Source organism: Poromitra crassiceps, assembly GCF_964638095.1.
Source record: "Poromitra crassiceps genome assembly, chromosome: 9".
Lineage (NCBI taxonomy): Eukaryota > Metazoa > Chordata > Actinopteri > Beryciformes > Melamphaidae > Poromitra > Poromitra crassiceps.
Genome location: NC_139630.1, coordinates 41,270,124 through 41,282,451, shown reverse-complemented (window position 1 = coordinate 41,282,451; position 12,328 = coordinate 41,270,124).

Below are 12,328 nucleotides of genomic sequence, written 5' to 3'. Positions count from 1 at the left end.
AGCCTACTGTTGGATACATCAGAACGGCAATATGGTCTCGCCCCCTTTTAGGGTGCCAACCCAAGCCACTCGCCGTTGACTTCAATGTAAATGCACTTTTCTTATTATAGACCAGACTCAAGTATGGCAATTTAAACCAATAAATGGAGTCAAATAAAGACAATTGAAAGGACATCTGTATTATGTAAATTAGGTTCTGGTTGTATTTAATTTTCCTATAGGCAGGGCCACATTTAGTTGCCAGATTTCTGGAGATGGGAGTTTGGTGTGGCTGCCTCTCCACATAAGGAAATGGGCCGGGGTAAGCTCAAATGTAGCTGAACTTCTGGCAGTTTCAGCAAAATGGCAACAGGCTTCTTACTGTCGGGAGGGGGAAGAAGCTTTGAAGGAAGCTAATATGCGGCTAGTTAGTACTTGCCTTATATGAATGCTGTATCCAGCCCACTGATGAGGTTCCACCAGGTTACATGCATTGATATCCACATTGACGGTGTCGCCCCTACTATATATATATTTTTTTTAAAAAAGCATCGCAGAACCTTCTTTTTTTATTGTTAGTGGAAGCAGCAACACAGCAACTCTTCGGCATACCAATATTAATTTAAACAGTTTTAAATAGTTTGAAGCTTATTTTACGGTCTTTTCCTATCGTGGGTTTCCCCCTAAAATGGCTGTGGGCATGAGAGCAAACTACAAAATGACATGTTGCTGATCTAATGTATGGTGTTACTACTCAGTTTCTCCATAGAGAGCCGCAGGAACGAGTCTGGAAATCATCGATGCTAACAGTCCTGGTTCTTCACTGTTTTTGCCTATGGGAGTTTTGAATGGGTTTTTGGCGCGATGCTTCTAATAATCTCTCTGGGGGCAACGCTGGCTTAATCAAATGCGAACCAGTGTTTAGTAATATCATCTTCACACACGAGGACCACTTTTATGAGTTTTCAAGCTTTTATGTGCCGTTAAAAGGGCGGCTAGCTAGCAAACGGCTAAATGAGACTACACTGTTGAGTCGATACGTCAATAACATCACCACTTCAAAGGACGAACACGGAAATTCTCTTTCCCTCACCTGGTTCAGCCCCGTTCAGCCCGGGGTAATCAGTGCACACATCAACAACAGTCCAGGTTGAGTGCTGATGTGACGTGGAAGCCTATGCGACAGTGTGTAGTTCTGGATTAGCTTAGCTCAAGCTTTTTACTTCTAGGGCTCGCATTTACGCTACAAAACTCATGAAAGTGGTCCTCTTGTGTGAAGATTATCCGACTGAACTCTGGTTCGCATTTGATTAATCTTGCGTTGCCCAGAGACCGTATTTGAAGCATGGCGGCAAAAACCCATTCAAAAATCCCAAAGACGGAAACAGTGAAGAACCAGGAAGTCCGGGACTTCCGCGTTCTGACTACAAAAATACGTCATCCCTGCGGCTCTCTATTCTAAGCCTTCCATTTGCTCTTCCCTTTCATTTTCTCTAATCCCTCTAGTGACATCATCCATCAAGACAGAGCTGTGGACTCCTGTGAGGTCAAAGATCAGGACCTCCTCAGTCTGTGAGCCAGGCCAGAGTCTCACCCCTGTACGCTCTGCTGCACGCTCTCTGAGGAGGAGCCTGGGCTTGGAGACTCCTGTGAGGTCAAAAGTCAGGACTTCCCTAGTTTGTGAGGAGAGCCAAAGGCCCACCCCTGTACGTAGGCCTACTGCTGCATGCTCTCTAAGGAGGAGCCTTGGCCTGGAGACCTTCCCCAGTGTCCTGCTGTTCAGGTCTTGCCCGCCTTGCACAGCCAAAGATTATGGTAAGTGAGAAGTAGATGGTGTGGGATGGTGAATTTAACCTTCACAGAATACCATGTTGCTACTACAGCACATTAATGGAATCCTTTATAGGTCAAGGTTCAAGCCCTGTGAATCGTTTGTTGGCCAGTTCCAGGACGGTTGGCCAGGAGATGGACAGGACTCCATTAAAGAGGTGAATGATTTTCCAGATCAGTTGAATTATTATTAGTTGAATTATTATTTTTAAAAAATGAAATATTTTATTTTCAATTTTTCTGAACAATGACAAGACAAACGAACACGCTCACAGGAAAAGAAAACATACATATATTATCGACATTCGATATTACAACGTGATTACAGCCGCAAAAGGTGCTTATGTGCTTGTGAGAGATATTGTGCCTGGGATCCCACGCAAGGGGTCCATGAGAAACCGGCCAGGCGAGTCACCCGTCACCCCTAACCTCGTCGAGGTAGGCTAGAAACGCGTCCCAAATGGTTGAAAACTTTTTTAAGTGAATTGGTCCTCAGGAACCCAAGTCTCTCCATCCATATAACAGAGGTCATGTCCGTCAACCACAGTTGGAAAGAAGGTGAAGAAGAGGACTTCCATTCCTTCAAAATGAGTTTTTTTTGCAACAGTTGTCCACTGTGTCAGACTGTTGCACAAGGGAAGTTCAGAGAGGACTCCGAGCAGCCGATGATGTTCTAATGTTCTGCCTCCAGCTGAAGTTTAATTATTAATAAGTATGATGTGTCTCTGTTCCTTCTTGTTAACAGAGAACTGCGTGGCATCGACCGTTTTTCCAAGTTCAGAGGACAAGATACCAGCAGCTCTCCTGAGCTCATGGGAAAACTGCAAATATGCTCTACACTACACTAGTGTCTGAAGGATAGGCCCATTCCATGTGAATGCATTGCTGATAGGAGACAAGTTTATTTGTAGGCTATTTTATGTCTGACTTTAAAGTCATTTTAACATTCTACCTTTTAATAAATGTTTGATTTTTTCATGACTGCTACAGTGTGCATGTTTTTTTCATGACTGCTACAGTGTGCATGTATTTTACATAGATTCTTTGTGCAACATAACATTTGTGTAAGCCTATGGTTCTCAAACGTTTTCACATCAAGGACTCCTAAACTGACACAAATTAGATTATGTATTTCTAGTATACTGTATATTCAATTTATATTTGATTTTGCTAATTCATTTCAGTCAGTCAAAATTTGCAATTAAAACATGAAAATATTGTGGCATGCAGCCTGATGGCTCATTAACAGCATACAATGTCAGTGGTATTCAAAGTTAATGGTGTATTTAAAATGATAAATGTCTATTCTAGCTCTTTACATTACATTTATAGGATCCCTGGAACCCCTTCAAGGACCCCTAGTGTCCCTGGACCACTGCTGTAGCCTATAGGCCTACATTTTTCCATTAGCTGAAATGACTATTTTAAAGTTACTGTTAAAAAATTCTTTAGCGAATTCCTGGTTTTACTATCAGCTACATGTTAGCTTACACATTGATCTTAATTGGTTAGGCTAATAGCTTGTATTGCTATTATAGTGTAGCGAATCAGCAGTACACACATAGTGGTGAGCAATGGTAGTGTCTCCACTACAGATAGGAACTGTGTGGGGGAGTGTTATGTTGGGGAGCACTATGCTGTGGGACCACTTCCGGACGGAGACTGAGCATGTGCAGGCAGTCTCCGCGCACTGCCTAGGGGGAAGCTGCTATCTATGAGCATGACAACAGCGGAGAGTTGTGAATATGAATAACTGTGAATAAAGAACCTGTACCAGCAAGAAGCCTCTGCCTCATGAAATATCAGGAACGCTACATTGGCGTCAGAAGTTTAAAACGGTGAATTACCTCCAGAATCGGAAAAAATGGTTAACAAGTTCCTGAAGAGAGAGAAGCAAAGACTCAAGCGGGAGGCGGGAAGAGAAAGAGCCGGGGCGGACTACCAAGCACCCGAGGAGAAAGAAGACGGGGTAGACGCGGCCGCTACCACAGAGATCCAGGCGGGGATAGCAGCAGCAAGCCTGGGGTTTGTGATGATAAAATCCGAACTAAACGGCGATATCCCCGTAGCCACGGAAGCTACCCCGCGGCTCAAAGAGGCTAGCAGACGGGCTAACGAGGCGGCGGAGAGAGCGGAAGAGCCGAGGCCGGTGAGAGTGAAGATCGAGCGGGTTGACAACACCGCTGTAGCAATGGAGGCTGTGCCACGGCCCGGTGAAGCTAGCCGGAGAACCGGAGACAAAGACGAGACACGGGTCGAGGAGACGAAGGACGGCGGGCGGCGAGGAAGAAAGGAAATCACCCCGCCAAAATTCAACGGTAAAGGCGAATGGGAGCCATATTGCACAATGTTCAACGTAGCAGCGGAAATGAATGGCTGGTCGAGGGGAGAGAGAGCCAGTCATCTGGTAATGTCACTCGAGGGTGAAGCTATAACATGTGTAGCAGCAATGGCAGACACCAAAGACTTAGACGTGGTAATGGCGGCCCTGAGGAGGCGTTTCGGACGATGCAAAGAAGAAGGCATTATGGTCGCAGAACTGTGTAACAGGCGTAGACGACCAGGGGAGTCGCTGCGGGCGCTAGCCACAGACATTGAGATCCTCAGCCGGCGTGTATACAGCCGGCTGCCGCCAGAAGCACTGGACGAGCTAGCCCGAAACTACTTCGTCCAGGCTATCGCGCCGCGAGGGCTACGAGAGCAAGTAATGCTGCAACGGCCAAAGACATTAGAAATAGCGCTAGAGCTGGCGTTTGAAAGAGAGACAGTAGAGGGCTGGACCATGAACAGCGAAGAGGGGAGAGCTGTCCCCGTAGTGAGAATGGCAGCGGAAAGCCCGATACAAGAAGAGCCAGCGTGGAAGACGGCTTTGGCAGAACAAGGCAACATGGTGAAAGAACTGTCCGAGTCAGTACAACAACTCAAAGAACAACTGCTCCGCAGAGCGACCCTGCAGCCCAACCCCGCTCGACAGCCCACCCAGCGGAACAACAGCTGGGCTAGAGGGAGCATGATCTGCTGGGGATGTGGGCGTCCCGGTCATCGGGAAGCAGACTGCCGCCGGAGAACGTGGAACCAGGGAAACGGTACGGGGCCCGTCCAGATGGGGCGAGACGGGTCTACGATGCCACAGTCCCCGTAGCCACAGCGTCGCAGGAGGGAGCCCACCGACAGCAACAGAGAGGTGGGGCTCCGCCGTGCCCCGAAGTAGACGACATCGCCGGAGCTGTCAACATGCAGAGCGGGCCGCGCGCGATGAACCGATGCCATGTTCCAGCCTACCTACAAGGGAGATACTGCGCCGCCCTGGTGGACACGGGGTGTACGGCGACGCTGGTGAACGTCAACATGATGCCCGAGGGGATGCGCCTGGAGCAGCCAGCAGCACAGCTGCTAAGAACAGTGTCCGGTGAGTTAATGCCAATGAGGGGGAGGGGACACGTAATGATAACAGTGGGGGGACAGACAGTGGACTTTCCGGTGTGGGTGGTAGAAATGGCGGGGCCTTGCATCCTGGGGGAAGACTACTTAACGATGAACAAATGCACAGTAGACCTAGGAAGAAGCACATTGACATTTGCAGAAGGAACGGTAGTCCAAATGAGCCAACCGCCCACCGTTCCAAGGGAACGGCCTAACGTTAACAACATCACCGTGTACCGCGTCACCGTAGAGCATGAACCCCACCTAGCAGACCCAACCCCCCCCCAAAACCACGCCCCTAGCCCACCTCCAAACACTTGCCCTCAGCCAATGCAACAGGCAGAGGGAGAGACAGAGAGGTTAGAAATGCTCAGGACACTACACCAACGTCAGAGCGAGGGGTTAGAACCACAACAGAGCGACGAACTGTGGAGAGTACTAGAAGAGTACAAAGACATTTTCGCGATGACGGACGATGAACTAGGCTGCACTCACCTGGTAGAACACCAAATAGACACTGAAGGGGCGCAGCCCATCAGATCATATCCCCGTCGAATTCCAGCAGCAAGAAGAGATATAGCGAACGAAGCTGTAGAAAACATGCTGAGGGCAGGGATCATCGAGCCGTCAGAGAGCCCATGGGCATCGGGAGTAGTGTTGGTAAAAAAGAAAAATAGCGCAAAGATGCGATTTTGCGTAGACTATAGAGGGCTGAACAAAGTGACAAAAAAAGACGCGTACCCGATGCCCGTCATCGAGGAGCTACTAGACATAGTGGGGGAGTCAGCCTGGTTCTCCTCCCTAGACCTCCGCAGTGGGTACTGGCAGGTGCCCCTCTGCGACGATGCCAAGCCAAAGACCGCCTTCCGTACCGAGAGAGGACTGTGGCAGTTTCGAGTACTCAGTTTCGGGCTGTGTAACGCACCCGCAACGTTCGAGCGGTTAATGGAGAAACTGCTGGGGGACATTCCCCAAACAGAATGCGTCGTATACTTAGATGACATCTTGACACACGGGGGCTCGTTTCAGGCAGCGGTGGGAGCATTACGAAAAGTCCTACAGAAAATAGCAGCGGCGGGTCTAAAGCTACACCCAGATAAGTGCCACTTCCTGAAGAAGAGGGTAGAGTTCTTGGGACATGGCATCGGCGAGGGGGGCATCCGCACTCTAGAGGAAAAAACACGGGCAGTCTCAGAATGGCCCACCCCCAGAGACAAAAGTGAACTCGAGAGCTTCGTAGGGTTAGCATCCTACTACAGGAAGTTTGTAAAAGGATTTTCTGACATCGCAGAGCCACTGTTCCGGCTTAAAGAAAAGAACACAGACTTCGACTGGACAGCAAAATGCCACCTAGCGTTCGAAACCCTCAAGAAAGCGCTGACCAAGACCCCCGTGCTTAGAGCACCAGACCCCGCACTGCCGTTCCTATTAGACACTGATGCCAGCAATGGAGGTATGGGGGCCGTGCTGTCCCAGGCAGGGCCGGAGGGGGAGCAGGTGGTGGGGTATTTCAGTAAGACGTTTGATAAGACAGAAAGAAACTACTGCGTCACACGCCGGGAGCTCCTAGCAGTCGTAGAAGCACTGAGACACTTTAGATACTACCTCCTGGGACAGCCTCAGTTCACCATACGGACCGACCACTCAGCGCTGCAGTGGTTGTGGTCCTTCCGGGAGCCGGAGGGACAGGTGTGCCGCTGGTTAGAGAGAATGGCGGACTATAACTTCACCATAGAGCACAGAGCAGGGAGACACCACGTAAATGCGGATGCCCTGTCACGACGACCCTGCGCGGAAAGGGGGTGTGTGTACTGTGAGAAGAGAGAGGGGAGAGAGAGGGAGCTCCAAGAAGACGCTAGAATCTGCCCTAACCACACGGGAGATGGGCCAGTGTGCAAGACACTGCGGATGGCAGAAGCAGCAGATTGGAAGGGCCACCAGGAAAACGACAGGGAGCTGTCACCAGTGCTGCAGTGGGTAGAAGCGGGCCAGAAGCCGCAATGGGAGGAGGTGGCGGGGGCCACCGACACAACCAAAGGGCTGTGGGCAGGGTTTGACACCCTGAGATTGAACAGTGGAGTGCTGATGAAGTGCTGGAAAGAGCCAGCAACGGGAGAAAACAAGTGGCGAAAAGTAGTGCCAACGACACTGAGAGATGAGGTGTGCAGGAGTTGCCATGGGACAGTAGGGGCGGGCCACTTTGGGGTGAGCAAAACCCTCCGTCGCATCAGACAAGGCTTTTATTGGGGGAGGATGAGGAGAGACGTACAGGACTTCTGTCGGCGCTGCGACCTCTGCGCGGCGTACAAAGGGCCATTAGACCAGTCTCGCGCCCCGCTCCAACAGCTAGCAGCAGGAGCCCCCATGGAGAGGGTAGGGGTAGACGTGATGGGGCCGTTTCCACGCTCAGAGAGTGGAAATCGATACGTCCTAGTAGCTATGGACTACTTTACAAAATGGCCAGAGGCATACGCGCTGCCCGACCAGGAGGCGGGGACGGTGGTCGACGCACTAGTCACAGGCATGTTCAGTAGGTTCGGAGCACCAGAGACCCTACACAGTGACCAAGGAAGAAACTTCGAGTCACGAGTGTTCGCCACCATGTGCGAGAAACTGAACATTAGAAAGACACGGACCACAGCATTGCACCCCCAGAGCGATGGCCTAGTAGAAAGATTCAATAGGACACTGAAAAAGCAGTTGGCCATCCTCACGGAGGAGCACCAGAGGGACTGGGACACGCACCTGCCTCTCATCCTCATGGCCTACAGATCCGCAACACACGAGTCCACCTCCTGCACACCCGCCCTGCTCATGTTAGGTCGAGAACTGCGGACACCAGCAGAAATGGCGTTCGGCAAGCCACCGGATGCACCGGACGCTCCCCCGGGGAGAGAGTATGCCAGGAGGCTACAAGATCGATTAGAGTCCGCTCACAACTTCGCTCGGACCCAGCTAGAGAAAGCGGGCATGAGACAAAAAAGGAACTATGATGTGAGGGCAAAGGGAAACCATTTCCAGGGGGGGGAGTTGGTATGGGTGTACACACCCCGGAGAAAAAAAGGGCGTAGCCCTAAACTGGACTGTCACTGGACAGGCCCATGCAGGGTGATGGAGAGAATGGGGGAGGTGGTGTACCGGGTGCAGATGCCACTTGGTGGCAAGAAGGTACTCCACAGGGACAGGTTGGCCCCATACCGGGGGGGGTGCACCCTTCCCCCAGATCTCGGCCGCCCAGCGGTTTCACTTAGACAGAGTGAAAGAAGGAATCGGTTTCCACAGAGAGGGGCGTCCGGCCATGACCGGGCGGGCCCCACTCAGAGACTTGAAGCACCAGAGACACTGCAGGTGGGGTCAGGCCCACCGGCAGGTTCACAGAGACTAACACGGCCACGGAGAGAGCCAAGGGCTCCAGGACATTTGAGCAACTTCGAGTTGTACTAAAAAAATAAAAAAAAAAAAAATAAGGAGGAGATGGTGGTTGGAAGTGTTATAATGAAAAGTGGATGATGTGTATGGCATGAGATATTGTGGGGAGGAGATGTGGGAAAAGCCTGAGATGGAAATATAAGATGTGGTTAAAAAACAAAGAACTGTTAAAAAGAAAAAAAGATGCTGGGAGTGTTGGTACAGGGGAGGTGTGATGTGGTGTCAACGTGGGCGTTGACCTTATTGTTGGGCGGGGAGTATGTAGCGAATCAGCAGTACACACATAGTGGTGAGCAATGGTAGTGTCTCCACTACAGATAGGAACTGTGTGGGGGAGTGTTATGTTGGGGAGCACTATGCTGTGGGACCACTTCCGGACGGAGACTGAGCATGTGCAGGCAGTCTCCGCGCACTGCCTAGGGGGAAGCTGCTATCTATGAGCATGACAACAGCGGAGAGTTGTGAATATGAATAACTGTGAATAAAGAACCTGTACCAGCAAGAAGCCTCTGCCTCATGAAATATCAGGAACGCTACAATAGCTTGATTTGAATGAAGCATTTTTAGCTAATTATTGCCACTATGCAACAGCCAATGAGAGGAAGGGGATTTTGACCATGGTTTCTAAGCAACTGCATGCATCTAGCGAGAGTTAGGAGAATAGGACCGGACAAACGAATTCTCCTTCAAAGTAAAAGCTAAAGTTTGTCAGGAGACTGGATGATAATTCACATTGGGAAGTGAGAGAACAACATAAACTAGTATTGCAATGATTATTGGACAATTAAATCAATTGAATTATTAACGTATAGCTTAGACAGATAGATACTAAAACATTAGCCGTGACCCGTGACACACCTTTTTAGTTGTGTGTCACGGCTACTAAAACGTAGTCTCTTAGAACAGACGAGTTGGCTTCCGCAATTTTCAAATGCTCTCGCCATACCGTCTGTACGTTAGACCCCCAGAACATGCACAAGGAAGTAGTGAAAAAAACCTTCAGACCGGAAGGAAGTTCGACGGAATCTGACCAATCACGACACGCGTGTCCACGAAAAATATGTTCCCCCCGGAAACTTAAACCGATGCAGGTTGCTAATGCTAGCAGTGCTTTAGAATTACCATGGAAGCTACGCCGACGAAACCGGTGAAATAAGACCCTGATAGACGTAAACGATGTATCCGCGGCTTGGAGGAACCTCGTGCAAGACGTGCACTTATTCCAGAGTTAAACGAAAGTGATGAGGTAAGTTGCTAACGTTACTGAGCTTATCGTTCGTCTTACTAATCAGCGTTAGCTAACGATAGCTACAGCAGTATACAGCTAGTTAGCTAATGTTAAATTCTGATTGGACGAATGAGCGGAAGTCCCGCCTTTCAACTTCCTCTTCCGTTTGGTGCATGATTCTCCCCCACGAAGTACAGACTGTATATAACGGAAGCGAGTCCTGCAACGGACAATATTTTTACAAAACTCCTGTTAAAATTGTGCTTCAAACACTGCTACAATGATCATGTCATGTTTCCGTGTAGTTTAACGGCGAAAACGTTAAGTCGAACTTCTTTCTAGCAACATACCGTTGAAATAATTTATTTTAGTTGTGTCTTTGATTTACCAGAGTCGGGGAACGGACGCTACCGCTGGCGTCTTAACTGAAAGCTGCTCTTGTCCTGTTACGGACAGCTCACTCTGCGGCTCTGCTGGTTAGCAAGCCAGTGGTTAGCAAGCCAGTAATAGTCAACAAAGCGAGTGGCTTGTAGTGGTCGCTGAGTCCCATTTTGCTGCATTATTGCCACCTAGCTGGCCTTGTTGTGTTTTAGACAAAGCTAGCGTTAGCTAGCTAGCAAGCTAGCAACTTTAAAGATCAGTAACTCTCGTCGCTCAAGCACGTCTTATGGCTTTCTGTCATCAAAGTCACTTTCCTAAAGTAATTTGACATGTTACCATGCACATATTCATATGAAATTCCACATATTGACACATATAGATGTATAAATTAGTTCCACTTTCACAAAGCGGCGATCCAGCATCTGAAATGCCTGCTAAAGTACCGGAAACCACGTCGAGAGACCTCTGACCCGGACGTGACGAAACAGGCGTCCAGGTGTCCGTTGCAGGACACAGTTACGCTAGCTGCATCTGCCGGATGTAGATAAGACAGTCTGTTTTAAGAGACTAACTAAAACGTGCTCGTGGATAGCAACCTGTTTTATTTTGAAAAGATGGACCGGAAATTACAATTTATTTTGCTTGGCTTGATTTGCTCAATGAAAGGCAGCTGCAGGTCCCTCCATCCGCGCGGACAAGGTAAGTGAAAATGCCCAAAAATAAAATTTACTTTGATCATTTATTAGCCTATATTCTTTTTAGCGAATAAAGTGTTACTTGTTTACACATGTAATGCTCTAAAATCGTTGATGTGCGTGCGGTCTAGGCGTGTTTATTCACATCGGCCTATTTACCTCTGACATAATGAATGGCGCACCGAGCCATTCCATTCAGACAATATGCTACTGCGCTTCTCTTTAGCCTGCAACGCAACATAACAACTATTCACCTTCATAACAAAAAACTATCGACAACATAGCGTTATCCTTGCTATAGGCTACCACCGCTCTTTCTATATTACGGATATTGAGCTTCTGGCAGGAAAATACAGCCGTGTTTTAACGTTAGCCCAGTGATTCTCAACCCACATCTATATGTGGGTTGTGCTCTATCAAGCAATAAGGACCCCAATTTAGTCCACATTGTACAGACCCCCGAATATTTTTTTTATTCTATGTGATTTTGTCCAGAATTACATGACTATATCTCAATTGTTGCAGGCCAAACAGTGAAACTACCATCAAAATAGTCATTCTTCTACATTCTCTAATTGCATTTACTTCTTGTGAATGAAATAATGGTGGGGACCCCCTGGAACCGCCTCAAGGACCCCTGGTGGTCCCCGGAGCCCACGTTGAGAACCACTGTTTTAGCCTGCCCTGTGTCAGTTGCATGTTGTAGCCTACATAAACATCTAGTCTAGCTAGCTAGTCTTTACTCATCTCACTGACTGACTAAATTGTGTTTTTGGTGTTGTGCTTTCCATGGTGCTGATTGTTTTGTGCAGACGAGTGGACAGAGATGTGCTGTGCTGTGAGGCTGTGGCTGCTGGGCTGTGTGCTGCTGTGTGTGCAGGTGGGCGGGGCTGGAGCTCGCAGCCCCCGCCCGGCCGACCTGCAGGTGGGCGGGGCTGGAGCTCAGGTGTCTGAGGCGGACATCCAGCGCCTGCTGCACGGCGTCATGGAGCAGCTGGGCATCGCCCGGCCCAGGGTGGAGTATCCCGCTCACCAAGCCACCAACATTGTCGGGCCTCAGAGTATACAGGGTGAGTTTGCTGCATCCAATGCATTAATTGTTAAACTTCAGCATTATCTCACTACTATAATAAGGCGGCCAGCGGCGTGGCACACAATTGCTGAACTGCGCATACGCGAAGCGCATGCCAGTTGAGTGGGCAATACAGGCGAGCCCGCTAGAAATGAGTGTGCGACATGCGCAATATTTCTAGTTTCATTTACAAGAAGAGAACACAATTGGAGAACATATAAGAAAATACTGTTCTGATCATAGTTTCACTGTTATCTCTCTACCAATCTGAGAACCCAGAGTCTATCAGTC